The 17064-nt window shown below is 40.5% G+C and overlaps 1 protein-coding gene and 1 non-coding gene across 4 annotated transcripts in view; both read left to right on the top strand.

Annotated features, from left to right (window-relative positions):
* Positions 1-17064, top strand: part of EGLN1 (egl-9 family hypoxia inducible factor 1) — a 57666-nt gene that overhangs the window by 21198 nt on the left and 19404 nt on the right. The gene's annotated exons all lie outside the window — the stretch shown is intronic.
* LOC112660932 (small nucleolar RNA SNORD35) lies at positions 14050-14135 on the top strand. Its single transcript, XR_003137321.1, has one exon. It is a non-coding gene; the product is annotated as a small nucleolar RNA SNORD35 (small nucleolar RNA).

Consider the following 17064-nt stretch of genomic DNA (forward strand, 5'->3'; position numbering starts at 1 on the left):
CCATACTGCTTTCCAGAGTGGCTGCACCAGCTTGCATTCTCACCAACAATGCAAGAGGGTTCTCCTATCTCCATACCTCACCAACATCTGTCACTCTAGCCATTCTATGAGAGGTGGTATCTTACTATGGTTTTGATTTGTATAGCCGTGATGCCAAGTGATGTTGAGTATTTTTTCATGTGTCTGTTGGCCATTTGTATGTCTGCTTTGGAAGAATGTCTGTTCATGTCTTCTGCCCATTTCTTGATTGGATTATTTGTTCTTTGGGTTTGTTTGATAAGTTCTTTTTATATTTTGGATACTAGCCCAGTTTTTATAAGAAAAATTTCCAAGAATAAAATTGCTGAGTTAGAGAAGATTTTTATATTCTTATATGGCCAACATTACTGAATGCTTATGTACCACCCACAATTATAAGTACTCTTTCTGCCCAGATTATCTTGCTTAATTCTCCCAACAACCATATTAGTGTGTAGGTACTTATTTTCCTCATTTTTTAGTTAAGGAAACTGAGACACAGAAAGTTTTTGTTTTTGTTTTAAACTTGTTTCAAATCACAGAACTAGGAAGTTACGGAGCCAGAGCCCAAATCAGGATAATGTGATTGGAGAGCTTTATCTGGTAAGACATGTGAAGAAGGGTTTTATTTATGTATGTTTTGAGGGTGCTGTATTTATTTTCAGGTCTCCTACTTGATCTTGCTCCATGCATGACAGAAATTTTTTAATTTTAAAAAATTGAGGAGAAGCCAAGTATTTATCCAATGAGTTTTTCTCCTTCCTAACTGAAATAATTTCAGAAATGCACCATTGGAATGTTGTTTAATTTCAACATAGACAAACTCATACTCAAGAAAAATACCAACCACTCAGTTAAAGGAACATTCTTTTGATAGTATATAAGTACAGCGTACTCTACGTGGAGCTGTTTTTTTTCACATAAATACTAAAGAGTATCAATCAAATAGTAAGTTCATATTAACCTCAGACACGTACCAAGGTCCTGTCTTCACATAGGCAGTGTGTGCAGAGGGTCCTCCAGGTGTGTAAGCTTAGCATGAGAATCACACTAGTGTCACACTAGTGTCAGGGGCCCTCTGTAGAGCTTCTGAATCAGAGATTTTGACCCAGGGTGAAAGCCAGACAAGTTCTTAGAACTTCATGGAGCTTCTAATTCCCATTTGGATCTGAGAAAACTGGTATAGGGCATACTCTTAATCAGTAAGGGATCTTAAAAATGTGATGTCTGATGTATCAGATACCCAAAGGGCATTTATTGAATAATTATTCTAAATACCTCTTAACAATTGGCAAAGAAAAAAGATCTGTTATTAATGAAAACAACTGGTTTATATTTTCTTGATTGTATTAATCCCATAAATTGATATTCTCTCTGCCTTTCTCCCCATGACTTCTACAAGTAGGTGATACCATCTGCCTTTACTCATTTATCACATATTTCTTCCTTAAATTCCCTGATAATATGATGTGTGCCTTCAAGTGCTGTTCTGAAACTAATCTTTTGAAAGCTGTTCAATTAATTAACATAAAATGTTAATTTTGTCAGAGGACTTGTCCTTTTCTCTCTCGCATCTTTTCTCTCCTTAGCTGCTCTGTAGCACTTGAACCCAGAGGTAGTGTGGTGTATTGGTTAGTGTAGCATTCAGAATCAGAATGCCTGGATTCACAGCCTTGCTCTGCCATTGGCTAGTTGTGTGAAGCCAGCGGGTTATCTGGTTTGTTTTCACATTTGTTTTGTGGGAAACAATAGCACTTCTGTCACAGTGGTGGAGGGAACTAAATGAGCCGGTGTGTGTAGTGGGTTGTACCTGGCACATAGTGAGCTGTCAGAGTTCCCACAACTGCTGTGCAGTTTCCTTTTCTCCTACCTTGGGTGACCTGCTATTGCACTGCCCTGGCTTTCTGTCATCTCTGGAACCCTGTCTGCTGGCTTCCTTTCTTCTCACTAAATGTAGGTGTTTCCCTCCGATCTGGCGTCAGCGCTTTCTCTTCACGTGTAATATGGAGATTGGCCACTGGCTTTGGTATCAAGTAGACCCCGGTTTCAGTTACACCCCTGCCACATTCCTGTGTGAGCTTGGAACTTAACCTGAATCCTTTCCAAGCTCATGTTTCTGATCTGTCAAACTGGGGTGATTCCTGTACCACAGGATTGTTGGGAGGATGCGAGTGAACCCGGGGCCCAGGACAGGGTCTGCCCGTGTGGTCGCAGAGTAAATGGGCTCTGCTGCTCCCACTGCCATCCCCAACATGGCTCATCCCCTCGCTTTCACCCAGTTTTGTATCTTCGGGTAACATCACTGTGATGATGGCCCCTTACTGCTGTTTTTCTGTTGGATTTTCTTCTTGCACCATGAAGGTGTGCTTTCTGTAGGTCTTATTCATATTTTAGAGTGTTCATATCTGATCGCAACTAATCCTCCATCATCTTCCCTCTGAATCCTTATCTTGTGTTCCATTTTAAAGTTCATGTTCTTGGGATCCCTGGGTGGCGCAGCGGTTTGGCGCCTGCCTTTGGCCCAGGGCGCGATCCTGGAGACCCGGGATCGAATCCCACATCGGGCTCCCGGTGCATGGAGCCTGCTTCTCCCTCTGCCTGTGTCTCTGCCCCTCTCTCTCTCTCTCTGTGACTGTCATAAATAAATAAAAATTAAAAAAAAAAAATTTAAAGTTCATGTTCTTGACATCCTCCCAGCCGTGGTGCTACTAAACCTTGAGTTGATTCGTGCTCCTGTTCAGTGTGTCTCTGGTTCCTCTCAGTGTAGTTTCCGTTCTCACTGACATGGAGGCTCAACCTGGGTTTGGCCTACAATTCACACTACTGTATTTAGATCTTCATTACCTTGTTTGTGTTTTTTCCTGGTAGCCACAAATGTCATCTCCCCACTTCCATTATCCCTTGTCCTTCTAATCTATTTTTTACATTCATTTTCCCTTACCAGAGTCATATTCCCAAAGTGAGAGATCAGCAGATTTTCCCCAAAAGGCTAAATAAATAGTTATTTTAGGCTTTGTGTTCCTAAAGCCTACTCAGCTCTGCTATTGTAATGAGAAAGCAGCCTTAGACAATATGTAAATGAATGAATGTGGCTTTATTTCAGTAATACTTTATTTTAGAAATCAGGTGATGGGTTAGATTTGGCCCACAGGCCAGAGTTTGCTGACTCCTGTCCTAAATGACAGCTCAGATTGTTATCTGTGCTTGCTTACAAGACTTCGGGCATTCAGTAGCTTGAAAAATGGAGCCCAAATTCCTTAGCAGAGAATGTAAGACCTGCTATTATGTGGCCTAAGTTTCACTTCATTTCTCTCTCTCTCTTAACTTATTTATTTCAAGGGAGATAGAGAGAGAGAGGCAAAGACAGAGGAAGAAGCAGGCTTCCCATGGGGAGCCTGATGTGGGACTCAATCCCAGGACCCCGGGATCACAACCTGAGCTTAAGGCAGGTGCTCAACCACTGAGCCACCCAGGTGCTTCACTTTATTTTTCTCTTAATAAAATTCTTTATTTTAGCAAGTGGAACTACCTCCTGTCCCTAGGATATGCCATGCTTTAATTAGGGCATCTCATGGTTCTTTTGCTGGTTAAGATCCTAGAGTAATAAGCACTCTGTATCTTCCTTAATGTTCTTCTCTTCCCTCCCTCTCTCTCTCCCTTCCTCCCGACACTCTACATATTTCTTCAAATGATTCTCTTTTTTTAATATTGATTGCAAAGTAGGGCAATCTTCTTAGTGGCCTTCAATCTTTCTTACCCTTCAATAAAATATTTTGGTTTTAAGTGTTTTGTTTCCCACTATTTGGAGAAGAAAAATGTGATGCAATTGCACAGACTCCAGAAAGACTAGTTTTTATAGCAGCTACTCTGAATAATATAGCTCCTAACTCTTAGATGCCACCAGACGCATGTGTGAGTGATATGGTGCTATACAGAAGTTCTTCGGGGAGGTGGCTTTAGGTCTGATGGGCCTGTCAGTTACTTCAGAATGTGTTTTGACCTCTGTAGAGTAGGATACTATTTTCCCTACTTCATCTCAGCCTTTCAGAGTTCACTGGGGGATGAAGGACCATCTCTGGCCCTATATGTCTTCCTTAGGGCTTGGAGGCATTCTGCTGCAACTTTATGGGCACATCCCTTATGGGGCCTTAGAAGTCTTCCTGGCTGTATTCTAATTCCTTAAGTTAAATATTTTTTAGTACTTTCTCTAGACCTGTGCTCGGATATAAAGATAAGTAAAGCACAGTTCCAGCCTTAACAGTACTCAAGGTCAAATGCAGGGGTCTGTAGACTTTCCCAAAGGGCCAGATAGTATTTTTGGCTTTGTGGGCTACTTGGTCTTTGTTGCACCTCTCAGTTCTGTTGTCATACTTGTTGCACCTCTCAGCTCTGCTGTCATAATTGAAAAGAGCTATAGATGATGCATAAATGACTGAACTTTGGCTATACCAAGTGAATTTTATTTATAAAAATAGGTGAGGGATCCCTGGGTGGCACAGCGGTTTGGCGCCTGCCTTTGGCCCAGGGTGCAATCCTGGAGATCCGGGATCGAATCCCACGTCGGACTCCCGGTGCATGGAGCCTGCTTCTCCCTCTACCTGTGTCTCTGCCTCTCTCTCTCTCTCACTGTGTGCCTATCATAAATAAATAAAAATTTTTAAAAAAATAGGTGAGGGGCCAGATTTGGCTTGAGACTGTAGTTTGCCAACCCCTGGCCTAGTGGCATTGTGCCAAAGGATATTTGAAACCACAGATAACAGGTGTATCTTCCTTGAGTGTCAGTTTTACTCAGTTATCATTTGGAAAAAGTTAAGTAGTTTTAACTGATAAGTAATTTAAAAGATTATTTTAATAACATAGATAGCTACTTACAGACTAGAAGTAAAGTTGAAATGACTATTTAAGATGAAACTGAGCCTTGCAAGAAGTTTCTTGTTTGTGGTGAGCTTCTTAGATCTGTATTTACAAACTTTTCTAAAGCAGTTGGAAAAGTTTGAAAAGTGTTGCTAGGCATTGGAGCCATTGAAAGATTTAGAGGAAGGCAGTGACACCAGATTTTAATTTTAGAAAACTTACTTGGGTGGGGCGCAGAGAAGGGTTTGGAGCAGGACGTGGCCATCCTGGAGGCAGGGAGGTGAGTTAGGAGGCTGTTACAGGACTCCAAGCAAAAGATAAAGACCTCTTTTAAGAGAGGGGTAATGAGGATGGAGAGATTCAGACAGATTCGAGACCAAGCAAGGATGTTTGGTTTAACTGATTGTGGAGGGGAAGGTACATGGAGAAGTGGTTGAACAAGGATACCATTTGGTAAAGGAAAGGGTATATGAAGCCGAGCTACCTGAAGGCCAAGGAAGACCGGCAAGTAAGGGGTTTTGGCATAGCTGAGCTTACTATGCCTGTGTTCTGCATAGAAGTAGAAATTGGTTTAGATGTCTAAGACTCCAGAGAGCCCTCTGGACTGTGGTGGTTGGTCTATAGATAGTGACTAAAACCACAGACAGGATTGAATGCAGTCCCCTGAGGGAAGAGGTTTACAGAGCAAGGAGTAATGCTAATTACAGAAGCCTTAGGGGGAACAAACTTCATTGGTGGAGAAAGGGGTGGAAGGGAATTTGGCAGTATTAGAAGAAAAAGAAGAAAACTAGAAGACTGTTTTAGAAATCAAGGAAGAATAGAGGTACAAGAAGAAGATCAGTAGTATCAAACACAGCAGAGAGGTTTCATTAGGATTGGAACTGAAAGATATGTTTTGCTTTCATTGAAAAGGGGGAGGACTTTGCCCATGGCAGTTTCATTGGAGTCCTGAGGCACGTCCTTGGAAAGCAGTGAGTTAAGTCAGAATGGTAAAAGTAAGATGGCAGGCAGGGACTCTAAACCAGCCTTCTCAAACTTTAGTGCTGTCTTAGTCATTTGGAGATTTTGTGAAAGTAGTCTGAGTCATTGAGTCTGGAGTAAGTCTCCAGGTTCTGCATTTCCAGCCACCTCTTAAGCAGTGGGAATGCTGCGATTCTGAGGACTGCCTACACCCACAGTTCCCTAATTGTGCATTGAGGCTCCGCAGGGCACTGCAGCAGACTCACAGGGATGCTGTGGAATATTTTTAAATTTCAAAGGAAATACGGCAACATCTCTCAGATGGTACAGTTATTAAATCACTGTATTCCTTTCCTTGATGTCATACCTTTGGAAGCTAGGTTTCAGTGCTAATTCTGATTTAAAAAAGTAAGTACTGCCTAAAAATAACAGTGAAACAGGAAATGAGGCTGTTGTGTCCAACTTGATTCCAAGGTTGGAAAAGTTACACAGGGCCCCCAAGGTGCAAAATTGTTAGGACTTTTATACCAGCCAAGTGGTTTGGCCCATTCTGCTTAATAAAGAGAACTAATAGGTATTTCTTTTAGCTTAGAAGTTCCATGAAAAAATTGCTGAGATATTAATTACTCTGTGAACAAAGACAGTTTGAGAACCACTGACATAAAGTGTTCTTCATAGAAACTGTGGAGCCAAGCAGTTAAAAACATTGGATGGTGGCTAATAGAGGAGGAGCAAAGGAGGGATTATTTTAAAGTAGAAGAGACAGGTTTGTTCAATGCTGGGGGAAGGAGCAGCTGATAGAGAAGCGTATGTGAAGACATAGGGATAAAATTGTTGACTTGGAGTAAAAGGTCACTGAGGAGATGAAACAAGATAGAGTCTAGATCCTATTTTTCTAAATGTTGCTTCAAATAAGCAGTATTGTTTTGTGAGAAATGCAGAATTTTCAGGCCCCAGCTTCAGACCTTCTGAATCAGAATATGGATTTTTAATATGGTCCCCGGGTGATGTGTATGCGTGTTAACATTGCAGAAGCACTGTAGGAGGCAGGATTAGCCCTGTGTACACATCAGCTTTCTGATTAAGGGAAATGAGGTGGTGGGGCTTTTACATCAGGATGCATTGAGAAACATGGGAGTAAGAAGCTGAGAAGTTTCTACCTCATTGCCTTAATTACCTCAGATAAATGGGAAACCTCTCCACCTAGTGAATTAAAAAGTCGGGGCTGAGACAGCCTACAGTAGTGCTTGGTAGGTAGCTTGGGTGTAAAAGTTACAAAGATTGGATTCATTTACATTTGCTAGTTTGCAGAGTGAGGTTAGGGAAAAAATAAAGAGAGCTGGCAAGAAATCCATCCTGGATTTGGAAAGAGATGAAGCCACAAGGAAAAAGATGAGAAGGCAGGATAAGAGGATCGAAGGTCTCCTTGAAAAGCCAGTGAGAAGGTCGCACATCCTGGAGTTGGAGGGGTCCTGCCCTTGTTCTTATCCACCAGGAAGAGGAACATTCTTTGCTGTCAGGCTACAAAGATTTAGTGGGACTCAGTGATGGATTGGCTAACAGGCAAGAAGGGTCAGTCTAGAATGATTCCTAGGATCCTAGAATTAGAAATTAGAGACCACTTGGAACACATCTTATTAATTGGTGAAGAATTGATCCTTAATGAGGGTTTTTTTTTTTTTTTTTGGAGGGGCAGAGGGAGTGATGGGGGTGTGTGTGGAGAAGATAAGTTAATATGAGATTTGGCAATGTTAAATTTAAGGATGAAGACTATGTAGGTGAAGATGGCTAAACCTCTGGAAATACAGACATTGGATTTACATCAGATATGAAGATCAATTTGAGATCAATAATATAGTAATAGCTTCTACTAATTGAGTGTTACTCCTTTTTAGGTGGAGGCCAACCAGTTTATAGGCATTGTCACATTTATCCTCTCATCAACCCAGGTTTTTTTTTTTTTTAATTTATTTTTAAAGATTTATTCATTTATTTCAGAGAGAGCAGGGAGAGGGACAGAGGAAGAGGGAGAGAATTTTCAAGCATAGTCCTCACTGAGCGTAGAGCCCCACACCAGGCTTGATCCTAGGATCCTGAGGTCATGACCTGAGCTGAAACCAAGAGCCACTCAACCACCTGAGCCACCTTAGGCATCCCTATTTATTTATTTTTAAGTAATCTCTACATCCAACACGGGGCTTGGACCCACAACTTAGAAATCAAAGTCGTATGTTCGGGCAGCCCAGGTGGCTCAGCGGTTTAGCCCCGCCTTCAGCCCAGGGCGTGATTCTGGAGTTCCAGGATCAAGTCCCATGTCAGGCTCCCTGCATGGAGCCTACTTCTCCCTCTCCCTGTGTCTCTGCCTCTCTCTCTCTCCTCTCTGTGTTTCTCATGAATAAAGAAATAAAATCTTTAAAAAAAAAAAAAAAAGGTCGTATGCTCTTTTTACTGAGCCAGCCAGGTGCCTCTCTTACGAACTCTTTGAGGCAGGTATCAAACCACTTCACAGATGAGGAGGTAGGCTTAAACAGATTGCCCATGGTTCAAGTGTTTAATGAGTGGTAGAATCAGGATTAGAAACCAGATGTTGCTGATTTCAAACCCATGCCCTTTATGTCAGCTTTACTGCATCCTTGGCCACCAGCTTCTGGGAGGTGACTGATACCAGATGTGTTAGATCTCAGATGCAAATGTCAAAAACAAAATGAAAAATCCCTTAAAGGGACTTGAGCAGACCAAAAAAGATATTTATTGGTCCCCATAACTATAAATCCTAGTGATCAACCTTCTGTCACAGTTGAAACCAAGGGCACAAATAATACCATCAAAACTTGCTTTCTCAGCTCTTCTTTCCTGTTCATTATTCTCTTGCAAGCTTTCTTCATGTGATAGCAAGTTGGCCCCAGTAGTTTTAGCTTTATATCCTAGGATGTACATAAGAAGAAAGCTCCAAATAAAATCCTGGAGTTGAGTCCCACTGGTTCCAATTGGTTTGGGTCATGTGCCCATTTCTGAACTGGTTTCTGATCAGGCTTGACATGCTCACACCAGAGGGTAGAGAGTGAAGCTCACCCAAATAGGATTGAGGACCACAAGTCCATTTTGCCCAAGGATGAGGAGGAATGGGTACCGGGAAGACAAAAGTAGATGTTAGCACATGGGCAGGGATGACATCCTCCTGTGTCAGCATTTGAGAAGCATAACTGGCAGTGATGCTAATAGCGCACATTTATTGGGTGTTTACTGGATACCAGGTGCAATATGCATTCTATTTTTTTTAAGATTTTATTTATTCATGAGAGACAGAGAGAGAGAGAGAGGCAGAGACCCAGGCAGAGGGAGAAGCAGGCTCCATACAGGGAACCTGATGCGGAACTCGATCCTGGGTCTCCAGGATAACATCCTGGGCTGAAGGCAAGCGCTAAACCGCTGAGCCACCCAGGGATCCCCTGCATTCTATTTTTAATCCTTATAATGTCCCTTTGGGGGTGTACATTGTTGTTATGCCCACATAGAGATAGTAAGTAGTAGAGCTGAGATTTGAATCCAGACTTGCCAATTCTAGACCTTACTATACTTGACCATTATACTATATGTCGGTTACCCTGTCCATACCACTGTAACATTTTCTTTGTAGTTTTCTCACTGTATTTTCACATCTTGTGCATTAAAATTAATGGATTTATGGTGAGTGAGAGCATAGTGAATCAGACAGATCTAGGCCATTTGTTCTATATAATATGCTTAATAAATAATTTATAATATGTCTTAAATAACATTTACCTTAAGTGTTATAGTGGAGATTGCTTTTTTAAAATTAAACTCTTATTTTTTTCTCTTAAAATGTTTTGTGTTTTATAGTTTCATGTCCTAGTGTTTTTTTATATTTAGCCCCAGTACTCGTTTTTTTAAGACTTTATATATCCTTGAAAATATAAAATTGTAGTTGAATTTTTGTAGTTTAGTGTGTCTCGAGATTATGAAAATTTTTCTGTTATTTGTTTAGCCTTTGTAACAATAGTTTCAAAATCTTACCCAGTATTTCTATAAATGCTTTTAAAAATAAAGAAGCTGGGCAGCCCGGGTAGCTCAGCGGTTTAGCACTGCCTTCAGCCCAGGGCCTGATCCTGGAGATGCAGGATCGAGTCCCACATTGGGCTCCCTGCATGTAGCCTGCTTCTCCCTCTGCCTGTGTCTGGGCCTCTCTCTCTCTCTGTGTGTGACTATCATAAATAAAAAAAATAAAAAAATCTTAAGAAAAAAAGTAAAGAAGCTAGGATGCCTAGATGGCTCAGTCATTTAAGCATCCAACTCTTGATTTAGGCTCAGTTCATCATCTCAAGGGTGTGGGATTGATCCCTGCCTCGAGCTCCATGCTCAGCAGGAAGTCGGCTTGAGATTCTCTTCCTTTCCCCGTGCCCCTCCTGGCCACCCTACCCCCAACTCGCACTCTTTCTCAAAAAAAAAAAAAAAAAAACAACTTTTTTTTAAGTTAATTTGTGCTACTGCAAGTCTTTTATTACCAAATAATTTATTCTGAGGCTACCCTTGTTATTTATTAGAATTGGGTATTAACAAAATTAAAAGATAATAAATATCTTAGTGTTTTAATATCTTAATCTTTAATGCTATTTTAAGCAATAAACATTGATATTTTATAGTGACTAATAAAGAGATTTTAGAATATAAAAGTTACTAAATACCATTTGACTTTGGTACCCATTATTTTTGGACTTTGTGATACCATTTATATATTTCTTTTAATCTAGTTTAAAATGTCTACTCTGTGTCATTACAGAAGAAGCAATGTAGATTTGGAAATTGATTCGGAAACCCAGATTTTTGTCTTTTGGGATTCCCCTGTCTAAAGGGTTTGGGCCAGACCTTTGTGGTCTCTTCCAGTTTTGAAATTCTAGAATTTTTATTTTAAATCTTTGCTATATCAGAAGTGTTGCCAGATGGAACCATGTAGTCTTTGAACCAGATTGGAAGATTGTATAGTCCAGGTTCCTTATCTTAGAAGTAAAGAAACCTGGGCTCAGATGATGTGATCCAAGATCAACCCCCCCACGTACTGGCACATGGAGCAGGAATGGAGGCTTTTCTACATATCCTGTTTCCTTACAACAGTTGCACCAAATTGAAGACTGCTAACATTCATTAATTTAATTAAGGAAACATTTATCAAACATCTTATACATATGAGGCATTTTACTAGTAGGCATGTTGTTAGCTGCTGAGATGTGTAAGTGAAAAGCCTATATACATATGGAGGCTCTAAGCTGGGCTACAGAGTCTAGCACACCTGAGTTCTCAATCTCGCTGACAGCTTAGCTCTGCAGCCTCATATAAATTAACCATTCTAGGCCTGTTTCCTTGTCTGAAAAGTGAAGATCATAGAAGTAGGCATTTTATATAGTTGGTGAGGATTAAACGAGATAATTATACTTAGCATAGTGCCTGGAGCATAATAGGCTCTCTTAGAGATTATGATGAAGGTGTGTATTTATTTATTTATTTATTTATTTATTTATTTATTTATGAGAGAGAGAGAGAGAGAGAGACATAGAGAGGGAGAGGCAGGCTCCTCCCTGGGAGCCTGATGTGGGACTCGATCCCCAGACCCAGGATCATGCGCAGAGCCAAAGGCAGACAGACACTCAACCACTGAGCCACCCAGGCATTCTGATGAAGGTGTTTATGAAACAAAAAAAGAATTAAGATTTATAGAACACTTTCCTTTGTTGTCTTGTTTAACTCCTAGTCTTATGAGTAGATAGTGATAATCCTAATTTTTAGAATGAGGTCATAGCTCTGGAGGCTTGGGATTTATCCAGCACCCCATAGCTGTCCAACATTAACACTGCCTTTGCACCAGGCAGTGTTGTTAAACACTTTTTTATGTACTAGTTCATTTACCATGCAGGTATACAGTTGTTATTTTCACTTTACAGACAAAGTCAGGCACAGAAAAGTTAAATAATTTGTCCAGAGTGACCCCAGGCAGGAAGGGGCAAAATTGGAGTTTGAGTACAGGCACTCTGGCTTCAGGTCCCAGTCTTCTTAATCTCAGTGTGCTTCCTTTATTTTGTGTGTAAGGTAAAAGCCATTTTGCAAACTGGAAAGCACTACGTAAAATGTGGTGCTATTTTTATCTGACTCAGTCCCTGTATTCCGGAGATTACAGTCCACCGGGAATGTGTCTTCTCCAGGCTAAACCTATTCACATCCTGCCACTGTTCCTTACTGGACACTGCCCTCACGATTTTAGCCATTTAAAAAAAAATACTCTAATGTATCCCCAGAAATGAATAGGGCCTAAGTAGTATAGAATCTAGTAGAACTATTTAAGGTAGCCATAGCTTTTTAGCAACATAGTGGCTAGTTTAAATTTATGGTCAACCAGAACTCCTGGATTTTTTGTTTTGTTTTTAGGATATCTGTTCTGCCAAATCGTCTTATCCCTTTGTATAGTTTACTCCACATGATGAGCATAATACTTATCTCACAGGGATTCTGAGAATTAAATGAAAGAACTAATATAAAGTTCCTCATGCAGTGACTGACACATAGTAATACCTCAGCCATTGGTGGTGGTTTTCCTGTAAAGTGCACTTATCTAAACTTTCCCTATTCAGAAAAGTTATACTGAGAAATCCCTTTTTTTTTTTTTTTCATTCAAAATCATTGATAAAAATGTAGATTAATTGGTTAGAGACTAAAGACAATAGACTCTCCTCCCAGGTTGACAGAGGCCTAGATGCAGATTCAAAGAGAAGCAAACTATTAGTTTACTCAACTCACATCTCACCATTTTATCAACCAAGTTGGTTCTTCATAATTAATTTATTAAAAATTGTCTCAAATTTTATGCAAAAGGGAAGCCTCACTTTTTTTTTAAAGATTTTATTTATTTATTCATGAGAGACACAGGGATGGCAGGGAGAGGGAGAGAGAAAGGCAGAGGCACAGGCAGAGGGAGAAGCAGGCTCCATGCAGGGAGCCTGACATGGGACTCAGTCTCGGGTCTCCAGGATCAGGCCCTGGGCCGAAGGCGGCGCTAAACCGCTGAGCCACCTGGGCTGCCCCGGAGCCTCACGTTTAATACTTCACCTTAAGACTTCTTGCAACATTCTCTTCAAATTCCTATCCTTAGAGCACGGGTCCTCAGTTTTTATCTTATGGTCCCTTTGGTTAGAGTCACTGGGCCCCACCCAGAACCAAAACAAAACTTCCTCTTGTATCAACAGCACATTTGGACATAATATTGGATCGTAGTCTATAGAACTTCAGGTACAGTAGACTGACATATAATGTTGATCAGAGGAGCAGGGTAGAAATCAGTCATCAGTAGGATTCAGTAAACATTGTGACATAAAGACTGAGCCTGGGCCAGCAGAAAACTATGGATCAAAGAAGCAGGTGGCTCTAAAAAGCAGGGTAGCATAGATGATTGTTCTGGTGGCATCAGAACAAGGCTGGGAACAAGGGTTTGAGAGAAATACTGGAGGTTGCTAGTTATTGTCAATATACCTGAAAATTACTAGATATAAAGGCTTAGAGAACTTCACTTCTTAATGGTTGTTATGGAAATCTCATATTCTATTTGAATTCTTTTCCTAAACCACTCACTAGGTACATTTGAATATTCTTTTTTTCAAGTAGCCACTACACACAACGTGGGGCTTGAACTCACAATCCTGAGATTAAGAGTAGAATGCTCTATGGACTAAGCCAGCCAGCCAGGCCACCCCTACTTGAACATCCTTTTTTTTTTTTTTTTTTTTTTTTTTTAAGATTTTTGGTGTTTTTTAAAAATTAATTTGAGTAATCTCTATACCCCACATGCGGCTCGAACTTATGACCCCAAGATCAAGAGTCCTGTGTTTCTCTCACTGAGCCAGCCAAGCATTCTCCTACTTGAACATTCTTAAAAATAAGCTGTGCCTACACCCAGAATAAAGCTATATGGTACTGAATGAAAATCGGTCTTTTGGCATAATTTAATAACTATCCTTCTTTATGTACACGTGCATGCACACACACACATATACATAGTGTATATAATATATGTGTGTCATCCTGTGCAAACGGATGGTTGTTTCCTGTGCAAATGGATGGTTGTTGAACTTCTGATTTATTACTCATAACCTGGTAAATACCTCTGTCAACTTTTAGCATAAGATGATAAAACTCAACTTGTATTCGGTTTTAAAGTATAGATGATGTCTTCTCACAGTGGTCTTCAGGTGCTCACCCTGGGCACTGCTGAGAAAGCCACTTGGCACAGCTGATGCCAGAAGAAAAAATAATCAATAAATCGTATTAAAGTTGTTGAAGTTATTCTCCCCTTTCTCTCTACCCTTCATCATTAATTGATTTACTCAACAGAGATTTGAGCACTTGTATTTAGCACAGATTAATAAGATCTGCCTCATAGGAGTCCAAAATTGATGGAAGAAACCCAGAAGAGAAATATTACAAGGGTGTCTGGGTATGGTTATTTATAAGTAATCCAGCAACTTTTCTAAGAATGATGCAGAAAGCAAAGAACATTAAACTCCTTCAAAGTGATAAAAGCAGAGTAGAGGTTAGTGTTATTTGAAACGGGGCCATCATTATTTTCTGGGACCAGATCTGGTCCTTGCAGTGATTACACTCCTGTGCAAAAATATGGCTGGCAGAAGAAGCGCTTCAGCACTGCCAACAAGGCCCAGATAGATTTATTAGTAAAATGGAGACCTCGACTTTCCCACAGAACTCATGGAGTCGTTGCAGGAATGAGATGAATATGAGATGCATCATATGGAAGCTCTGTAAAATAAATTTGCAAAGGCTGCATGTGACTTGAATCTCTGTCATTCACACCACAAATGCTTTCTAGAAGAGTTTGCTTTTCTACCTACAAAGGGGGTTGTGCTATTGCTATTATTATTGAAAAAGTCGGCTCATTATTGGAGTTACTGATTTCTTAAGAGTCTGATTTGTATGTTTTTATGACCAGTCTTTTCAGCTAAGGAGTCCTGAGTCTATGCATTTAAGTCTTAAACCAAAAAGAGCATTTTAGCAATTATTGAATATCTGTCCAAGCAGTAAGCCTGGGGCTATCTTGACACTTTTAAGTACTTCATATGAGTTGCATTCATTTGGGGAAATTTTTTAAAAAACAGCTTTTTGTTATTGCATTAATTCTGCATCAAGAATATCAAATCAAGAACAAAACACAAGCATTCCTGTAGAGAATAACCCACAAAAGGAAATAGCTGTGGTTTACCAGCTCCAGTAAGAAAAGCAGACTCATTACTTCATAGCTGTGCTTCAGAAATGTGCCTCGCAAGTCACCTGCTCAAGTAAATGAAAACCTAGAGTTGATAATATCACTTCCCTGCTGAGAACTCTTCAGTGGCTCCCTGTTAACCTGTAAGATGAAGTGCAAGTTAACTATCAAGGAGCACACTAACCTTCCAGGGCGTGGCCTTGGATACATCCTGCCTCATCTGTCACACCACTGGCCTGGTGCTTTGGGCTCCCCCTTGCTTGCAATTTACATGCAGGACATGCACATGCACACACACCGTGCTGTCTGTTGTCTTTGTGACTTTTTTCTTTTCCTGGAACATTCTCCTCTCTCTCTTTTGCCTGGCTAATTCACAGTCTTCTTTCAAGACCCATTTTTCAAGAAGCTTTCTCTGACCCCAACTGCCCCTGCAGTGTAATAATATTCAGTGCCTGACCTGGTCATTTATTTTTTTAAGATTTATTTGTTTGAGAGAGAGCAGAGAACACAAGCTGGATAGGGAAGGAGAGGGAGAAGCAGACTCTCTGCTGAGCAGGGACCCTGACACAGGGCTTGATCCCAGAACTCTGAGATCATGACCTGAGCCAAAGATTAGAAACTTAACCAACTGAGCCACACAGGTGCCCCTTTGACAGGCATCATTTTAGTTGTTGGTTGTGTTAAAATGATTAGTTTTCCTTTCTGTTCCACTGGAATATAAGTTCTTTTAGAGCAGGGATTGTCTTCCTGTAACTGTACCTTACGCATACCCTAACTAAACATGTTTAGAACTGAACCCCTGATCTCCCACATCTCCCCCCCCGTACTCAGACTGAAATTGGATTATTTTGCTATCATTATTCGAAGTTTGACCCTTTGGAGTGCTTGTTTAAAATTCCAAGATCCCAGGTCTCATTCTATACCTACTAAATCATTATTTTAAGTGGAGGCATTGGGCATCATACTTTCAGAAGTCCACCAAGTGATTCTTACTGAACACACATGGCTACACTGGCTTGTAAGACAAAGCTCCTTTGAAAGTCAGTAGGAGCCTTCCTGCCACATCTTCTGATGCTCTTCATTGTGCACTTCATCCTTCAACACTTCTCACATTTGCATTCCTCTTAGGGTGTTCCCTCTACTTGGACTCTCTCCCTACTCTGGACACCTGGTATTTTTATCCTTCAAAATTGTGCTCATATGTCACTTTGTCTGCAGAATCTTCTATACCCCATTCCATGAGAGCATTAATCATCTTTGCTATCTAGGTACCTTGTGTCGTGTTTATTACACTGTCCTGGTTGTTTTCGCATGACTTTTCCCTGTTGTGATGCAACTTGAGCCAGTTCAGTTGTGTGGGTATTAAGTTCTTTTTGAGAGATACTGCTCATGTTTGCAAGCTACAGATAAGTGAACACCATAGATCTACTCCCCTAAAACATAACTTTTAAAAGGTACATTACTATGAAAGCAAAATTCAGACTGAACTCTGCCACACATACAAAAATTTATTAGCCAGCAAGTGCAAAAAATAGTCTTACAAACTGTTTTCTAAACTAAATAAAGTCCCTCCTCTCCATTCTTCTAGGAACTCTGACCGATACCTTTTATGAAAGTTTTATTCTAGGTAGAAGTGCTAATCTGGGTGTAGGATTCAGTTTAACCTACTTGGGATCAGACAACAAAATTCCCTTATATGGAACTAATCACAGAACCAGCAGGAACCCTGAGCCCTGGGTACAATTCCAAAGAATATACACCACAGAGTTCATTAGATTCATATGTATGTGCTCATGTAAGAGCAGTGGTCCCCTTTATGGTACTATAGCCAAACCATGTATCCTGAACTCCACTCTTTTCTACTGCTGTAGTCATTTCTGATATCTATTATCCTAATTACCATATCCTCTGGATTTGAGGAGAGATGAGAATTTGACTTATCCTACTGAAGTGAG

This window comes from Canis lupus, chromosome 4 (genome assembly GCF_003254725.2).
Source record: "Canis lupus dingo isolate Sandy chromosome 4, ASM325472v2, whole genome shotgun sequence".
Classification (NCBI taxonomy): Eukaryota; Metazoa; Chordata; class Mammalia; order Carnivora; family Canidae; genus Canis; species Canis lupus.